General features: G+C 32.3%; 1 long non-coding RNA gene and 1 other non-coding gene across 2 annotated transcripts; both read right to left on the reverse strand.

The window, feature by feature from the left end:
* Positions 1 to 10,008: 10,008 nt before the first annotated feature.
* Positions 10,009 to 10,115, reverse strand: LOC120264096. Its single transcript, XR_005537274.1, has one exon. It is a non-coding gene; the product is annotated as a small nucleolar RNA R71 (small nucleolar RNA).
* A 4,163-nt stretch (positions 10,116 to 14,278) lies between these two features.
* LOC120263824 lies at positions 14,279 to 16,870 on the reverse strand. The gene is made up of 3 exons (XR_005537144.1): positions 16,643 to 16,870; positions 15,204 to 15,355; positions 14,279 to 14,986 (listed from the first exon to the last, which is right to left on the reverse strand). It is a non-coding gene; the product is annotated as an uncharacterized LOC120263824 (long non-coding RNA).
* Between the last annotated feature and the right edge of the window lie 3,571 nt (positions 16,871 to 20,441).

A 20,441-nucleotide genomic window follows, 5' to 3' on the forward strand; every position in this document is an offset into this window, starting at 1 on the left:
CGGTCATATGGGGTGTGAGGTGTTGAGATTAAGCGATTTCTCCACCGGGACCTTGTAGGGGACTAGTGTCGGTTGCTTGGAGACAAGAACCGGTTGTTCTTGGATTACCTCGACTCATTAGACTCGATTTAGAAGCATTTAGCAAGTCTTGAACTTCATGTTACATCCTAGGTGGAGCATTGCCCGGGTACCTCATCTTTATTGATTGAGATCTCTCTCCATTTTACCCTTACATATTCGTCTCCGGTATTCATTTCTTCGCACATTAGATCATTACACCATCAAAATTATCATTAGGCTAGATAGCAGAGAAGCAGTTAGTACTAGTAACCTTGTTCCCTATGGATTCGACTACCCAACTCACCGAGTATTTTATTATTTTGATACCCGTGCACTTGTGGTTCACACACAATTCAAATACGTGTCAATATGGATAGAAACTCTGACTTTATTATACATAATTTATGCTCTTTATGTAAATAATCTGAACATTATAGAACTATTTGTTCAACACGAAATGAAAATGTGTAATGTAAAAAAATGATGAATATATTTCATGTTTATACTTGAATTGAATTATTGTTATTTAAACTACAAACAAGTTGTTTAACCAAAAACGACGACAACAACAATAATAATGTTTTTTCAAAATAATTACCATTTAAAAAAGTTTTTTTAAAATAATAACTCAAAAATATTTTAAAAATTTTCACTTTTGTGATTGTTTAAAAAAACAATTATGTTAAAATAATAACATTTTTTTTAATAATGACTTGAAAAACAAGAAGATATAATAATAATAATAATAATAATAATAATAATATATTTTTTTAAAAATAAATAGAGTTGGAAAATATATAATTTTTTTAAAAAAATAATGATAACTGTGTTTAAAAATAATTCTATGTGAAATATTTGAAAAAAACAAAAAATATTTTATTTTTTGATTTTTTTTATAAATGTCTATGAAAAAACCAATATATATTTATTAATTATATTTTAAATTTTATTATTACTATAAAAATAAATTTAGAATTCTAAAATAATTTGTCCATCAGCTTAATATTGGAAAACATCCATGAAAGTTGAAACCGGAGCTTTTATTTCCTCGTTCAAACGCGCAATGGAACTTTTAAATAATTTACCATTCCATTTATTACCAACCTGCACTTGCAGTCATTATCATAGGACAGGCTGAAGACCACCATGTGAAAGGCTTTAAACTACCAAAAATACCCTTGTGCTTGTTTTGTCTTGAACAGGGCGAGCATTAGCTGTAAGAACAGCTCACGAGCACCACAACGGGGCCCACCTGATTATCGGCGCACTGCAGCAAATCTTTGTCTCTTCCAATCAAACAAAACTTTAAAAAAAGCACCGCCAAAGTTCTACTATACTGGTGGAACAACTTAACAATCCCTCGCCTCCCCTCCCCTCCCCTCCAACGGATTTACATGTTTGAACTCATTTATTAAGGAAATCAAGAATTTAAACCCAAAATCTATACGTCTAAAAATATTAGATTTCTTTCATACGATTTATAAAATTGTTTTTTACCTTCGTGATAAGTAAAAAACTAATATTTTATAATCTTTTATTTTACTTATTATCTTAGTTATAATTAAAAATATTACATTAAAATAAAACTAGTAAAAAAATTATATAGATAATTGCATTAAGAGATGACACTTCATTCAAACCATGCAACCACCAACAACCCTCGTATTCGATAAATCCCATGGTTTTTCTGAAGAATGAGTGAGATGTCCAACCTCCCTTAAATAATATTGTAAATAATATCATATATACATGATATGATATCGAACTTAATATTTTAAATTATCTTCTATTTAAGAAAATTTTATTTTAATTTAATAGAGTTAATGTGTAAAATTTGAATGTGGCTTGACCACCAAATCGTTATGAAATGTCAATCCTCTTGAGGGTAGGGGTTTCTTTTATGGTTTCCCACTAGAGTATGGAGTTGCGGAACCAAAAATTATAGGATAAGAGGCGAATTGTAAAAGATAAAATTAAATTAATAAAATTTTTACAATTTATTTCTATGTTAATTTATAGTTTAGTTTATAAAAATTAAATATCAAACAATAATTTTCTAAAAAATTATGCTAATAATATAATTTTATATATTATATAAATTAATTTGTAAAAAACCAAAATCAACGATCTTGTGCATCCCGCCTTTCTTGGAAAAAAAACATTTGTAAAAAACTAAAAAATAAAATATAGATTTTTGGAAAAAAAAAATACTACATAAAATAATTTATAACATATCAATAGGTAAAATAATAATTTTTGTAAATACTTTTAAAAATTATTATATTTTAGATTATATGTATTAATTTGTAAAAATTTAATTTGTTTTTAAATAAAATAAAAATAAACCGATATATACATATGTATAGAGAGAGAGAGAGAGAGAGAGAGAGAGAGAAGTTAATGGGTGAGAGAGGAGGGTCGGCCAAGGCAAGGGGCGGAGAGAAAGAGAGAGAAAGAGGGAGAGAAGTAAAGGGAGAAAGGGGGTTCGGCTTGTAACAAGGGGGCTCTCCCTCCGCCCCTGGGAGTATAATGAGACAACTTCAAGGAGCACGTGAAGAATTCCTGGATAAGGTTGGGAATGGCAAGCATTCCATCCTTAATTGGACATTTAGGACCTGCTTGGTGAATACGATAATAATCATAAGATAGTATAAGCTATCATATTTGGCTCTTATGTTTTTTGTTTGGCGAGTCAATAGGATATGATAGCCTTATCCTATTGACCCATTTTATCCTACCGACTACTTAATAACTAATCTTATGAGGAGGGTCAAGGTAGAATCCAGTATGATATGATAAAAAATAAAATTTACATTTTTGCATTTTTATATGATCTTTTTTCCTCATCTAGGGTTTTTACTATATCTTTTATTCTTTGGATCATCACATTCTAGGCTTGGACAATAAGCCTCTCAATGACGAGGGTTTCACTATATCTCTTATTCTTTGGATCGTCGCACTCTAGGCTTGGACGATAAGCCTCTCAATGGCAAAGGTTTCATTATATCTCTTCTTTCGATTGTCGCAATCTAGGCTTGGATGAAAAGCCTCTCAACGATGTGTGTTTCACTATATCTCTTCTTTTTTTTATCGTCACACTCTAAACTTAGACGAGAAGCTTCTTAGCGACGAGATAAATCCAAAAAAAGTCTATTTAAAAAAATATACATATAAATACATCATAAAGGTTAATTTTGTCAATTTACATATAATTCATATCATATTCTACCATTATTTGGTCACTTTGAACGTAAAATAGTACAATAAAATGTTATTCAATGACTTATCTAATGTGCATCACATATAAAATAGGATGTGAGCTTATCATACACATATCCTTTCCTACTCCTTTCTAGTCCTTACATTCTATCTGCCCTCCATAATTACAAAGAGCCTAACAAACAAAGCTCTCTCTAAGGAAAAGGACAATAAACACACTAGATATGAAGATATGATTACCTCCACCCAACTTTTTCCAAGTATTGATGAAGATTTGGGTTAGTATGTTGAGCTATTGATCCCAAACTTTGTAATTGGTCACCAACCCAATAAAACACATAGGGTATATTAAATTTTCTTCACAACCTATATAAATCATATGCTTAAACACCAAAATGCATCAACTTTATCTTTAAGAACTACTAGTCCACTGTATTGCGATATAAAGATTACTCACTCCTTAGCAATATATAATCAACTTCTTTGTCAACTCAAGTACACACTATTGTAGCATCCCAAAGTGTTGATAAAATTTCTTGTTTTCTCATTAAATACTTGTACCCTATAAGTTGTAAGCACATCAAAACCAATTTGATGCAGAGTGATCCTCAACAAGATTATCTCTTTATCAAAAATGACATTAATTCTTGAGTTTCTATTTCATGTAGATCAAAGCCATACAATTGACATTGCTTCTTTTTTTTTTATTATTATTTTTTACCATTCTTATTGGCTAATGCCTGCATGGCCAAGGAATCATCTAGCACATAGTTACTAGAAACGTGGTCTAATTTGAGTCATATGACATGTACACATATAAGAAATAATGCTTTGATTGTATTCGATACTAGGGGGTAGGCTTAGTTGGTCTGCTTATTTTGAGTCTAGATATGATTGAATAAAATGCATGCAAAATTAAAATTTTAATGCTATGTTAAAAGAAAAGATGTTCTTTATTACCAAATGGATTCAAAAGTGCATAAGTATAACATTTAAGAAAAAAGAACAACAAAATTTTGTTGTCCATCTTTTCATAAATCTCCCTATTTGACACCCTCTCCATTAGAAAACTTGACTAACAAATAAATGAGCTTGGTGAGCTTAGTTACATTTTCAACTTCATCCTAAAACTCTTCACTGGCTATTGTTTCAGTTACCAAAAGCCTCATCTTTCAGTTATTCTCATCCTCTGATTTCATCCATTTTTTTCTCCATATCTCAAAACAATAGTCAATTACAAGATTTTCTCAACAATCACCAAATTGTTTCAACATAATATAATGAGAAACAAATGTATTTTAAGACATTTTCAGCAACTCTATCTTTAAATGAGCTCTAAAAATTGATAAAGGATATGTGTGTGTGTGTGTGTGTGTGTATTTCAGTATATGCTTCACCATACTGTTCCCTTTTTATATGTGCTACTTAACCACTCAAAAGTTTTAGAAAAATGTTTGAAGATCAAATCTAAAGTATGCTTGTGTACTTTTTCTATTTCCTTTCCAATAGATTTGCAATTTGCACCATTGTCGGTCACAACTTATAGAATGTCTGATGCGTACCAACTTCTTCAGTAGCTTTTAACAAATATTCAGCAATGGCAACCCATGTTATTTTCAAATCCTGAGAAGTCTTCAACACATGTGAACAAAGCTCTACAATTGTTTGATGCGATGACATTGATTAATGGCGTGTTTATAACATTTATTCACCCATCAAATACAATTGAAACACCTTGAGTGTACCAAGTGTCTTTAATTAGTACTAGGTCCTTTTCAACACTTTTTTTTACATTTATCAAGCAAGGTAGTCCTTGTCTTTTCAAATGAAGGACTTTTTTTAACCTTTTGGACCTTATTGATTATTGCCACCATCTCACCTTAATGCTATTGAGTCAGAGCCTAAATCAAATAAAATTGCATTGGACTCAATCCAAAATCCAAGCACAATTTAGTGGATGGGTCTGACCCCAATCCACAACAAAATTTCACACACTGTAAAAGACTCTGCTGGGTCAGTTGCAGCTGCTCCACCTCCTCAATTCCATTGATCTCCTCCAAGGTGATCATCCCCTTGATCATAACTACCTCCTAAATATTTGTTGCGACGCCTTAAAACCTTCAATATATTAGAATCTCCTTCCAGGATACAAGTGGCATTATTTCATGGGAGCTTGGTCCTCTGCCCCTAAAAAGAACTCATATAAGATAAACAAAGCAATGAACTTTGCTCAAAGCCAGCCATCCTACATGTTCCCTTGGAAGACCATGAAGAAAAATATGATAAGTACTTGATTATATACATATCTTTTATCATATTTTTTAATATTTCACTTATTGTTTGGATTAAACTTATAGAATTTGGTGACATAACTCATTCATTCTTCATGATTAGGTGTTAAATATCCTCAAGAAGCCTATAGAAGTCATTTAAGGCCAATTTTAGAGCAAATTAAGGCAAAATTAAAGTTTAAGAGTTATCACGGCATGAACCATAGCAGTGACTTAAACACTATGACTTTTTCCAAAGAAATGAGCAATCAATGTGTGAGTTAGGAGCTCACCACACCCATGGTGAGATGAATACTAGGCTGTGATGACTTGCATAAGAAGCCATAGTGATGGATTGCTCAAGATACTGGTAATAGACACTATTTATGGGTTTTGTTCATGCTGTGGTGAGTTATACAGGAGCCCTTGGTGGCTTGTATAAGAGGCCATGGTTAGACTTTTCCACTAGATTTTTTTGTTCAAGGAAACACAGTTGTGGTGAATACCATAAGATGTTGTGGTGAGCATTATAAGAAGTTGTGGTAAGGTCTTTAATTGGGTTTTCAAGATATTTTCCTAGAAAACTATGGCTATGACTATGGTTGTGGTTAAAACTATGGTCAAGCCCGGAATTGAAGTCTCTAAATACCTAATCACTTATTCTTTGATCGGAGGATTTTTAGCAAGCTTGGAGACACTTCTAAAACACTCTCACCACCTCTTAGAGCATTCCTAGAGGAAGTTTTGATCCCTAATTCTAGAACTCTAGAACTAAAGATCAGATAAGATTTAAATTTAAATAAGATTGAAGGCAAAGACTAAGAATCCCTAGAGAAGAAGCCATCTCATTATCCAATTCGTGAAGATTAGAAGGAGTTTTCTAGGAATTCCTTATGCTATTATAGATTTACCAAATCTTGCATGAACTTTGTGATCTTTGTGGCCATGAGTGGCTAAACACTATTTTGATGCTTAAATTTGATGAACTTTAGGGTCGTAGTTTGATTCTATTTAAAATTAAATGATGTTGATGATTCGATCATTTTCATGCATATTCTATATATTTATTTAGTGTGAGCTTAGACTCATGGATATGAATCTAATTAGCGAGAGCCCAAACTCATTTGATAACGTGTTTAGTTAGCAAGAGCCTGAATACATGTTAGATCCACCATAAATGAAAGAGATTGGTGATGGGTTTGTAAAAATTAAATCTAGATGTAAAAAGTAGTCAAAACCTACTTTAGGATAATGTGGCATGTCTTGTCACATCAAGGGTGTTGTAAGTTTAAAGCTACCTTGTAAAAGTAGACGTAAAAAATAGTCAAAACTTACTTTAGGATGATATGGCATGTCTTATCACATCAAGTAGTTTTATAAAACCATGGCATGGTTTTCTAATAGTACTATCTCCTTCTATATAAGGAGAAGTTATTAACCATTTGAGATATGAAGAAAAAGCATAAGCCTTTGAGTAATCTATTGCAGTAATTTTCTCCTCTCTCCATTCTAACATCTTTCCTAGCTTCTCATGTTCTACTCCGATAACTTTCAGAACCCTCATAAAATTTGTAAGAGAGCACAACCCTCTCCTTCTATAGTATCAGAGCTATTAAGGTTAGTAAATGGAGGGGTACAAGACACTTGAGGCTTCTCTTCTTTAGAACATGCAATTTTTATATGATGTTTTTTTATATCTTATTACATGTTTTAGGACTGTACGCTAAAACCTAAAGTTTCTTTGAGATATAAAGGTGACTTCAAAAATATTGTGATTAGAAAGTGTAACACTCTTTTCTAAGCTAAGAATTAGTGTTGTTATTTCTTTCTAAGAACAGGTATTTAGTGGTCAGTTGAAGAATAGAGACCCATGTTCTTAGTGATCGAAGATAAGAAAGAAGGGCTAATTTCTAATATTATTTTTAGAATAATGAAATCTCTGTGATACTTGGTCTCTAAAACAGATGATACACTGCTAATCTTATATCAAGATAATGAACATAAAAAATTTCAATGATGCTTGGTACCAAGACAAATGAGGTAATGCTGAGCTTAATTAAAGAAAATAGAAATAAAGATTTACTGATGTAAGATCTTAAAAGAGAAAAAAATTATGAGCATATGCTCTTATCATGTATAATTTGAAATAGATGAAACTTGATAGTTGAAATTGTATTGGAATAGAGAAAGAGGAGTCCTTATAATTAAACTTTGAAAACCTTGATGAGTACATTTTATATAGACATTTAGTGTATCCTATTGCATGAATTGCTTGTCTTTATGCATATAATTATTGTAAATCGAAGCTACTTTGGGTATGTATGTTTCATCATGCAACAAAATAGGTCTTGGAGTGAAAGAATGAATTTAGATGAATTTCAGCGTGAATGGAGTTGTAATGCACTTTTCAAGGCAAGCACGATCGAGAAGCACGCCCATGCTTCCGATGGTGTAGTTTCCAGGACTTAGAGAATTTCAGCCCAACTAAGGAAGCACACCCGTGCTTGGAAGTACGAGCTTTCTCATGCCCGTGCACTTTACTGGGATCTACACAAACTGAATAGCACGGTTTCACTGCGCCTAGCTTGGAAGTGCTTATGCTGTGCACTTTATTGGGACCTTCAGAGAGAAAAGAGCACGCCTTCTTTGCTCCTAGCACCAACATTCTCTTGAAACACGATCATAAAACACGGACGTAAGCACGCCCGTGCACCACTTTACAGGTTGTGCTACAATCACGTCGAGAACAAGTTTTAAAAACCATGGCAACGAGCACGATTAAAAGTACGGTGAAGAGCATGAGTAAACGCACGGTGAAGAGCACGACCATGCTTGCATTGCGAATGGCATTTGTAAACCCCAAAGTTTGGTTTTGAAGTGATCTTCTTCTTCTTCTTCCTGCGGGGAAGCAAAGGCTGGGGTAGAGCTTGGTACCATCTTGGACCAAATTTGGATGAGGAGATTGCCATGGGAGTTGTGAAATACCGGCAAGGTCATCATTGGATACTCTTCGATGAGGATCGTAAAGCAAGAAGGGAGTTTATAACTTTCCTTTATTTCTCTTGTTGTTTTTCTTGTAAGCATTGCAAAACCATAAGGGGCTAACGGTCATTCGGTGCCTGGGATTATGAACCTCGATTTTTGATACATTGAGTTTGATTACTTTGATTATTGGGTTTCCTTGTGATTTCCCTATTGTTTATCTTGGTTGCAAGCTTTTGTGTTAATTGCCTTAATGTTGTATGTTGCAAAACTTAATATGGGAATTGCTACTAGCTGCATAAGCAAAACTTGGCAAGCACATTCCCCATAGTTGTAATTACAGTCAAGAAACATGTTAGCCGTAGTTGCATATCCGCAGTCTAGATGATGATCGAGATAACCATCTAACGAGGGCATACTAATGGGAAGGGGTTGAGTTAACACCAAACCTAGAGTGAGGTCATATGTTACTAAACCGTCTGTTAGGGTGCTACCCGCGGTCGTAGGAGATGTATATGTAATCATTGCCTAGGCAATACATTGGGGATTAATACGGGGTACTATCCTTTCCACTTTTTTCTTTTCAACTTGAATCTTGTTTCTCTTTCTCTCTTTCTCTTTTCTCGTCTCTTTATTCTTTTAGGTTTAGACTTCAACCAAATCCTTTGAATCGGCTAGATATTAGGAATTTTATGAGTACCAAGAGCTACACTAGTCCTTGTGGATTCGACTACCAGACCCACTCGGGTACATTATACTACTTATATGAGCGGCATACTTGGGGTCACACAAGAGGTCTATCAAGTTTTTGGCACCGTTGCAGGGGACTGGCAGCTCTAGATAAAGTTTACATTTTTAGTAATCTAGCTATTTTCTTTATTTTTGTATATATTTTGTTTTCATTTTTTTTCTTTTTGTTTTAATTTGGTTGACTTATTTTTGTAGGCATTCTTGTATGACCCGAGGGAACTCATCTTCATTGTCAAGCCCTGATCCAAACATTGAAAGAACCCTACAAAGAAGATTAAGACAAGTGAACCTCAGAGACATAGGGTTAGTGGAGATAAGTATTGAGGTTGATTAAGAAGAACAAGTCATGGCCAAAAATCAGCATAGTATTTCTGACTATGCAAGGCCAAATCTCTAGGGAACAGGGTCTAGTATTGTTCATCCTCTAGTGATAGCGAACAACTTTGAATTGAAGCCAAATATAATTTAGATGGTACAGCAAATGTGTCAGTTCGATGGGTTTCAAGATGAGGACCCTTATGCTAATCTCACCAATTTCTTGGAAATCTGTAACACTTTTAAGGCGAACAACGTGTCTTAGGATGCAGTCCGCCTTCGACTCTTTCAATTCTCAGTGCGAGGAAGGGCCAAACAATAGTTAAATTCCTTGCCTCAAGCGTCGATCACCAAGTAGGTACAGTTGGCCAAGAAATTCCTCACTCATTACTTCCCACCGGCAAAGATCACGAAGTTGAGGAGTGATATTTCTTCTTTTAGGCATATGAAATAAGAAACCTTATATGCTACATGGGAAAGGTACAAGGAATTGTTAAGGAAATGTCCACAACATGGGATCATGGAATGGATGCAGGTCCAATTTTTTTATGATGATCTGAATGTCGCAATTAAACAAATGTTGGAAGCGATAGCCAGGTTCTTTTTGCAGTAAACAACCAAATGCCGCATATACTCTGATTGATGATATGGCCTCTGATGGGTACCAATGGAGTTCCAAAAGGAACAAGACAGTCAAGGGCATTGGGATATATGAGGTTGATGCTCTAACAACACTAGTAGCTCAGGTGGAAGCCATCTCAAAAAGGTTAGACACAATGCAAACACAACGACAGAGTCCAGTCATGAGCTGTGAATCTTGGGGGAATCAAGCCAGACTGAGTTGTTCATCTTTCGATGGGAGTGCTGATACTGAGCAGGTAGACTATGTGGGTCAAAACAACCAGTTTTAAAACAACCCTTATAGTGGTACCTACAATCCGGGGTGGAGAGACCACTCAAATTTCTCTTAGAGCTAACCAAGGCAAGGACCACAAGGGTAGTTCTAGCCATCATAACCTCAACCTCCACCTCCTAAGCAGCCACCTCAAGAAGGAAAAGGGCCATTGCTTGAGACCCTATTGGCACGATACATTCAAGCGAATGATGTCTGTTTTACGGGGCATGAAGAACTGCTGAGGAGCCGTCTCTATGTATTTTAAAGTTAGTAGATTCCATGGAAACTACCAATACAAAAATAAAGGAACAATTTAAAATTTTAGAAGAAATTAGAATACATTTAGTAGAAAAAAAATTCATTAGCAACTAGCTTGCTAAAGAAAAACCATCAAAGTATATTGGTAATATTAAACAAACAAGATTATATTAAATCTAGATTAGAAAATCATATCACTAGACAAGTAACGCTTAAGACGTCAGAATTTATTAATAAAGAGCTTAGCCAATTAAAAGTAATGATAGAAAAAAATTAATATAATATAACTTGAATTAACAAAACATTAAAAAAAAGGAGAATAAAATAAATAAGAGAGGCTTGACTTTAGATAAAGAAATAGAAATGATGAATGAAAATCTTATAAAGTAGCAAATGAATATTTTGAAAAACAATATATCCAATACATGCCTAGAAATTCGAAAAAATTAAAAAAATTTAAGAGGCTTATTTCATAAACTTCAACATGAAATGGATAGATTACAATAAATAAAAAGGAAAATTGAGGAAATTACTTTTCTAAATACTATAGAACCATATGAAATAATGTGATATCAATTATTATGGATCTAATTACATCATGCCAGGATTCATTTTATAATTTGAAATTGAACAACTAGAAAGAAAAGTTTAAATATAGCAATGAGTGAACTAGGGATGGCAACGGGTTCGGTCAGGTGCAGGTTTTGTTATACCCGAACCCGCACCGGCTACCCTGCCCCCATACCTGAACCCGAACCCGAACTTTAACTTGATGGGTTTTTAAAACCCCATCCCACACCAGCACTAGACTGAAAATCAGATACCCGCGGAGATACCCACCTAGCCCATGACCCTATTTAAAAATATTTAAAATGAAATTAAAATACCAAGTAGAAATTAAAAATAGACATTAGAAATAGAACTTTTTCAAGATATGTTGCAAAATGCATTAAAAATGTAAAGATCTAAGAACGTATTGAGATACACAGAAAAAAAAAGTGGGGAAAAAATTGAAAACATAGAACATATTAAGATAAGAAAGCATCAACCTATAAGATCCAAGAAAACATAAACCACACTAATATACACGAACATAATCAATATTAACAAATCCAAATCCATAGAAGAAGAAGAAGAAGAAGAAGAAGAAGAAGAAGAAGAAGAAGAAGAGTCTCTTTTCACTGAGACTTATAAGCATAAACCTATAAGAGCCAAGAAAACATTAAACATACTTTATATAAGCAAACATAGAACATATAGAAATCTAGAATGAACACCATAGAGTAGGCATTAATACCTATAGAACAAGAAAATAGATCAAGAATGAAATTCATACATGTCTTCATGGTCTCAATGTCACACCCTAGTTCATAGAACATTCAAAGTAAATAGACATTCAAAGTCACAAAATAATGTTAGAGTAGGAATTAAAAATTTCAATCCAAAAGTATAGTTTTTTTTTTTTCAAATGACCATCATTCATCATCATCTTCATAGAGATCAATTATCTTCCAAGCCATAAGTAGCTCCACTTGCTAATAATTCATCTACATAAGACAAAATAAATATTAAAATTCCAAATATGAAAACTATATATTTTATACCAAATATCTTTAAATTTGTAAAATTTTCTTTTTACCTTCACCTTCAAAATCTTTCCCATTAAGTAAATTGAAGTCTTTCATTGCTTTAGAACTCATTCCTATATAACCCATATAAAATTTAATGAGTTAGTGATAATGAAACCATAAGTACTATACTATTAATACGTAAAATGAAACTTCAATTCAATTCAAAATAAGAGCATTTATTTGTTTAGATGATCACCATTCATCACCAAATAATCAATCATCTTCCAATCCTTGAGTAGCTCCACTTGCTAATAGTTCATCTACATTAAACAAAAGGAATTTTAGATTTGAAAAATAAAATTTATATAGTTTGCACCAAATATCATTTAATTTGTAAAATCTTCTTTTTACCTTCATCTTCTGAATCTATCTCATCAAGTAAATTGGCATAGTCTTCCATTCCTTTAGAACTCCTTCCTAAATAGGCCATATTAAATTTAATGAGTTATTGATAATAAAACATAACATATTAAAATATTAATACATAAAATATGTAAGAAAACTACTTTACCTTTATTTTCTTCACTCCATAACCAATTTCTAGCACACATCAAAGCCTCTAAAGTATGCCAATGAAGTCAATTATGATGCGGGCTTAGTATTTGACCACCAATACTAAATGCAGATTCAAGAACTACAATAGATATTGGAATGGACAATACATCTTTTGTAATTTTTTGTAGTGTTGGATATTTAACTCCATTTAACTTCCACCACATCAAAATATCGAAATCGGATGTTCTTGGTAAAATATCTTCCTCCAAATAAAGATCGAGCTCTGACTCAAGATGTGTTGTTTTTGCCCTTTTTTAACTCTTCACAAATGCATCAAAGTCATTCAAGGAATCATCAACCACAAAATTGTTGATATCTTCAAATGGAGAGCTAGTGGATTCTTTACTCTTTAACTCATAATGAAAAAACAAATCATAGCAAAGCTTTTGAATTCAATTAGCTTCATGGTAGGCATCAGCAAGATACAATTTTTGATAATAATATTCAAGTAAACTCATCTTGTATCTTGGATCCAATATTGTAGCAACTCCCATAATATCATGAATCATACTCCAATAACATTTAAACTTATCCATCATCTTTGTTGTCATTCTCTAAATCACCACATTGGAAGAAGTAAGCTAACTTGATATTGCCAAATTAATTTCACACATTAGGAAAATAAAGATTAGTAGTAGGATAATTAGTTCCAGAAAATAATTCTATAATACTATTAAAAATCTTCAACTTCTCACAAACTTCACTTGCAAATTCCCATTGTGTTGTTGTTGGCAAACAAGTGTATTTATCATCACAATGTTTTAGCCTACAAAATACGTCTTTATATGATATAGCAATGTCAAGCATTTTATAAGTCAAATTTCATCTAGTTAGACAATCCACACACAAGCTTTTTTAGTGTATCGTCATGGGTAGTTGCTTAGTCAGCTTTCCTTGAATTTTTCCACTATTATAGGAGTTGCAGTCTAATAAGTTACACTGCCACGATTTTTTTCTACCCCATATTTCACTACTTCCAATCCATCCTTCACAATTAGATTTAAGATATGCGCACAACAACGCATATGAAGCAAAGAACCATCATTTAGCAAAGGTCCAAGATACAACTTATTCTTTATCTTTTCAATCATGGAATCATTTGTGCTACAGTTATCCAAAGTTATGGTGGATAATTTGCCATCAATATTCCAATCCAATAAACACCCAACCAATACAGTACTAAGTCTCTCACTTGTGTGAGGAGCAGGGACATAAATGAACCTAATATAAGAGAAGACTATCAATCATTCTAATATATAAAAAAAAAAACAAAGAACAATTATTACTATTATGAAAAAATAATGTATAATCATAAAATAAATTTACATTTACCTTAAAATGTGTCTTTGCAAATTCCAAGAGTGATCAATATAACGTGCAACAATTGCCATATACCCCATTTTTTTATTGCTTGTTGTTCACATTTCTGCTGTAATTTCCACTCTTCCTTCATTAGTGTCCATCAATTTTAATTCTACTGTTTTTTCAATATCATAAATTTTTAAAATTTCTTTCTTCATGGTGTTTTGAGAAGAAACTTTGAATAGCGATTGAAGTGCGAATGAATATTTTTTAAAACTGAGATGATCCACTATCGAAAGTGGATATTCATGCATAATGATTGCTTGAGCTAGCTCCTTCTTTGCAAATTCTAGATCATAAATTGTAGTTGTCATTTCTTGTTTACCTTTCACCATCTTAGATGTGATAAGTTTCTGCTCTCTTAGGCTAATCATTCATTGGATACATGATTCCATATGTAGATGCAAATGCTTCATTCCATTCTTTGATTTTCCTCGGAGCAATTTCTAACAATAATTACATTGAGCTTTGTCCTCTTCATCAACTCGAGTCTTTTTAAAATGACTCCACACAACACTTTTTAACCTTCCACTTTGTATAGTAGACTCTATATGATCTCCTGCACCTTCTTCAATGGCATGTTCATTTGGAAAAGAACCTTTAGGATTAGGACTTTCAATTTCATTTGATTGGGTTGAATTCCCAATTGGATGTGATATTGATTGACGAGAACCAAAATCATCACCCATCTAAAAAAAAAAAAAGAATAATTAAAATTTACAATTGGAATTTATATGAAAAATAACATATGAAAATTTTATAATTTTATTTAATGCCAAGTTCTCTACAATATGCTTTACTAAATAATTAGCACATTATGAATCCTATGTTGGTATTTTGATGCCACATTTTTAACATAAACCATTGTAAGCTTAAGATCATCAAACAAACAAACACAAGGATTACCTTCCTTCAAGCACTCTTTACTTATTGACCATGATACTGTATGCATTTTTAACAGATCATCAAGAAAACCAAAAACGAGAGGATTCTCTTTGACCGAGAGTCAGACCAACATCACATTTTCCAAGAACGACTGCATGAACTTGACTGTATTCCTACAGAGCATGGCCAAAATATCAACTTTAACCATCCAAATAATTCCATTGTATTCCTACAGAGCATGGCCAAAATATCAACTTTAACAATCCAAATAATTCCACAACTCTAAGGCCTTGTTTGGATTGGTTTTTGGAAAACCCAAAAGTGCTTTTTTATAAGTTAAGCACTTCTAGATTCCAAAAAAGTTTCTTGTATTAGCTTTTCTATAAAAGCAGAAGCTGTAAAAAAAAGCTGAAAAACAGTTTTTTTTTCAAAAGCTAGTCATGACCAGCTTCTGAAAAAAGCTGTTTTTTAGCTTATTTTTACAGCTTCTGCTTCTACATAAAAGCTAATCCAAACAGAAAATACAAAAAAATGCTTAACTTACTCTAGAGAAGCACTTTTTTTTAGACGCACTTCTACTAAACTAAAAAAAAAAAATACTTTTTTGATAAGCCAATCCAAACAAGGCCTAAACAACAAAAGTTAAGCAAATTACAGTGATAATTTATTTCACTACAAAACCTAATCAAGGCATCGACAGTTACAAGAATCTCATTTTAAAGGTGTAGATAATAAGAAGATTTTACAAGGGTATATATACAAATATTTATTTAAAAGGGACATATGGCTTAGATTCGTTTCACATGGTGTGATCCAATTAAATGATTGATATTTTTAGGATGACGCATGATAATAAATACTACTAATAAAAACAATAATAATTATTATTAAATTAATGAATGGAATTCATATTTGTTTTTGTGGCCTTTGTTGTGTCTATCTTCTTCTACATTGTAAATGGTGGGAAAAGAAAAGGAGTTGAGTGTGACATGCCAATTAGTTCCAAACTAAATTATTATTTTTAAAATTTATTTGATTGATTAAAATTTATTTTATTTTAAAATCTATATCTTTATAATCATTTAGATTAAAAAATTTTAGAAATTCAATTAGTTCGAAACTAAATTATTATTTCCATCATTACTTTACTCCTAAATTTTATTTAAAACGATATTAATTAAGGTTAAATAAATGCTCAATCTTGCAGATTCGAAATCAATTAGAATTCAAGGCATCATCTTTATGACTAAAAATTGAATAAATTGCAACAAATAAGCACTGAAATCTCCAATCAAAACATTAAAAACCAAACAATGATGGTTCCTAGGCAGTAGATTCCTCACAATTGAAACTGAAACTAGTACCAAAAGGTAGGATTTTTTTTAGATCAATTGACAGAAACAATGCATCAAGGAGCTTACAAAAATCAAATAAAAAGGACTCAGAAGTAGAGATCTCACCTTCCACGCTGTTGTGGAATTCAAAGTGAACTAGATCTTGACACTGAAATGGGACTAAAAAGAGCAAAAGTGCAAAGAAGGAGAAGCATGAAAGGTGGAAGCTTGAAGAGAGACCTGATGTGGTGGAGGAGAAGGTTGTTGCCATTGGAGAGAAGAGGAAAGCTTCAGAGTTCGGGTTAGGTTTGGCTTCGACATTCATAGAGGAGGAAAGCTTGGAGAGAGATTTGAGGTAGGGTTTGGTTTTAAAAAATCCTAACAAAAAAATTGAATATATATAATTGGGTATATTTGCTAATTGAATTTCTGGTCAAGTATCAGGATTCCCATACCTGCACCCGCATCCCACACCTGCTTTATATTCGTCGGGTGTTACCCGAACCCGACTAGAAACCCGGTCAAACCAGGTTTTCCCCGTCAAATTTGGGTCGGGTCGGGTCAAGTTTTGGGATTATTGCCATCCCTAGACGAAAACACTTTGAGAAGTTACATCTTCAAGAAATGACTAGAGAAGGAAAAATACCGAGAGAGTTAAGAAAACTAATCAATAAGTTAAATCACAAACTAACATATTTAAAAGCAGTAAAAAGGATAGGCGATTATTAAAATGATACATATCACTATACTTTTTATAATTTCCATGGAAAAATTTCCATGGATGTTATAGAAGAATTTCTTGAAAAGACAGAAGGATTCTTAAAAAAAGCTATAGCAATATTAAAAAAAAAAAGAAATAATGTGTATAATGAACCACAAGTAGTAGGGGAGAAAATAATCATTAGACAAAATAATGTCATTATAATAATGTTAGCATAGACAATTAAATTATTAAGAAACTATCAGAAAGATTAATTAAAAGTGATAATGATATTGAAGAACTTACTTAAAAAATTTACATATTTAAGAGTAATTAAAAAAAATCAAAATCTCCTTTTTGTAACATGGTATGAAGAAGAATTAAGGAAAAAAAAATCTAAAAATGCAAGTAGGATTTTCAAATATAACCATATATAAAAACTAAAATGGAAAATTTAACAAAAGGAGTAATTTATTCTAAAACTTTAGAAGAAGCCTCCTAATTGGTAATAAACACTAAATTAATAAGAATAGACTTTAAAGATTTAAGTGTGAAACAATAAATAAAATAATATCATATTAGCTTATTGAATAGAATGATAAATGGGTATGGATTTGAAATTAGAGAGAAATATTTAGAAGAATTAAAAAGCACAAAAACATTTTAAGTATAGAAAATGACTTTGAAAGTTGTTAAATCTATAGATAATAATAGGAGATCTAACTCATTTAGTTAAACATGTTAGAACATTATTGCTACACTTGATAAACAGGTTAAGAGAATCAAAGATAAATTTAGTCAAAGCTATATAACTTTAGCTGCGAATGCAAGAAAAGTATTTTCAGAACTAGAATGAACCAAAAAATTATTTAGTAAATTAATAAAACCATTAGGTGATTTGATATATAAGTGATGAGTGCATTTCATATAGTTATTTATTTACCTCCGAGTTATATTTTACTTGTCTTTTAGCATTTTTTTGTATATATTTCATGTTATTCTGGGTATGTTGTGTTTATTATGCAGAATTTAGGGTCCAAAGCAAATAGTATTGAAATCGGAAGAAAAATTGGTGAAAGAACATTATTTTTTAAGTGTTCAGGTCAAGAACAGCCTAAGCATGGGAATGTTTCTTTGCCTTGCTTATTGCTGATTTCAGGAGAGTTGAGCAACAATGCAAGCACTGGTGTGCTCCAGGACAAGCACGGGGCAAAGCACGAGCATGCTTTCTCCCTATGCATTTCTCCGGACTTCAGAAGTTCTCTCCATTCAACTGAAGCACACTTTCTCTGCTCTTTTCACTGTCGTGCTTCTGTTGAGCACAAGCAGAGCATGACTGTGTTTTTCTCGTGCATTCCTCTACCTGGACACTTAGCCAATTCTCTCCATAGTCCCAAAATATCATGGCTTAAGCACGCACATGCTTACACTGCGTCGAGCTTGAAAAGTTCCTTTAATTGCCCAGATCTAGGTTTTTGAGGGGAGAGCTTGGCTAGGGTTTTCATCTCCATCTTTGGACAATAGTTGGAGGTCTAAACCAGACTTCACCATACCTTCTAAGGAGACCAAGATAGAGTTGTAGGCACATTTGAGGAATGAAGTTAGCCAACCCAAGGAGTTCCTTAAGCATAATTGAGAGGAGGGAGTCATGATTTCTCATTATTTTGTATCTCTTTCTCTTTCTCATTTATATGAACTCATTAGGGGCTAACTGTTCCACTGTGCCTCAGCCTATGAACCCTGTTTCTTAGTGTGCTTTGATTTACTTGATTTTTAATTATTATGGAGTTTTATTACGTTCTTATGTTAAATATTGTGTTGTATAACTTGATGTGCTTGAATTGCGTAGTTGTAGTTATGAAACTTGAAGTGTGTTAATTGCCATAGTTGTAATTTCCTCGTGGGATTGCAAAACTTGACGTGTAAGAAACCGTAGTCACAATTGCAAAACTTGACATATTGGAAAGCCATAGATACAACATTGCTAGTGAGCACATATAAGAACCTTAAAATGTACTTGATAATCATTTGAAGCAAGTCTGTACACTAATGTACTTGGGAATTAGTCCGGGGCATTACTTCTCATTGATTGCACACTCTATCTGTTTCCACCTATCTTTTCATCCTTCTTGATTATTTTTACTTTAGTTAATTCTCAACCAACCCATATTATTGACCGACTAGAGATTATAGGAGAAATTAGTATTGAGAGTCCTAGTCCTTGTGGTTTGATAACCCTACCCTTCGCATTGTATCACTGTATTACTTGATATGATCCGTGCACTTGCTGAGAGTATATCAACAAGACATGGAGAGATCAAGGTAATGAAAATGTTATAGGAATAGGACCAACTATTTTGTTTACTTTTAATTATTTATAAGTAAAATACCTAGAGAATAAAGCAAACAAACAAATTGCAAGTTATAGCTATTGTAATAAGATATATCTACCGATAGTATATAGAGAAACAAAACCTAGAAAAAAACATAAATGGATGACATATTATTAAAAAGGAAAACCCTTTAAAAAATTATGTAAAAAAGTTTAAAATTCACAAATCACATGTAAAATATAAATGTTTTATTCATTGAGAAATAAGACATTATTAAAGAAATTATATTAGAGATAGAGTTAAAAAAGAAAGGCTAAATATGTATCAACATTTAGAATTGCCAGAAGAAGCAGATAGTAAGTGTAGTAAGTATTAACACAACAAATGATAGTGATATATGTAGCATATTTGGAGGAGAAGATGCTAATTTTAATGAAAAAGTCACTTTTTAGAATTCAATGAAGTTTTTGGTGACATAGAACTAGTAGATACTGGATGGCTTACAATTTAGATAAAAATCTTAAGTTTCTTTTAGAAACCCATGTAAGCAAAAGATAGATAATACTTATATACATGAATTTATAGATCATAAAATAAATTTTAAGCAACAATGTGACATTTGTTGTAAATTCCATATTACTAAATATAGAACAACATATAATAAATGTGAGTTATCTTTTGTGTAAACTCTGTGCAAAATAATGCTATAATCATATAATTAGCCAAATGCTTATTGAACTATTAGCAATTCAAGTACAATCAAATGGCAAAATTATAATTGATCAATTATTAAAAAGAATAAAGAAACTAGAAAGAGAAAATACAAAGTTAAAAAGAAATTCTATGAAAATAAAGAAAAAGGAGTTGTAACTACAGATGCAACTGAAGAAGA

Source organism: Dioscorea cayenensis, chromosome 6 (assembly GCF_009730915.1).
Source record: "Dioscorea cayenensis subsp. rotundata cultivar TDr96_F1 chromosome 6, TDr96_F1_v2_PseudoChromosome.rev07_lg8_w22 25.fasta, whole genome shotgun sequence".
NCBI lineage: Eukaryota > Viridiplantae > Streptophyta > Magnoliopsida > Dioscoreales > Dioscoreaceae > Dioscorea > Dioscorea cayenensis.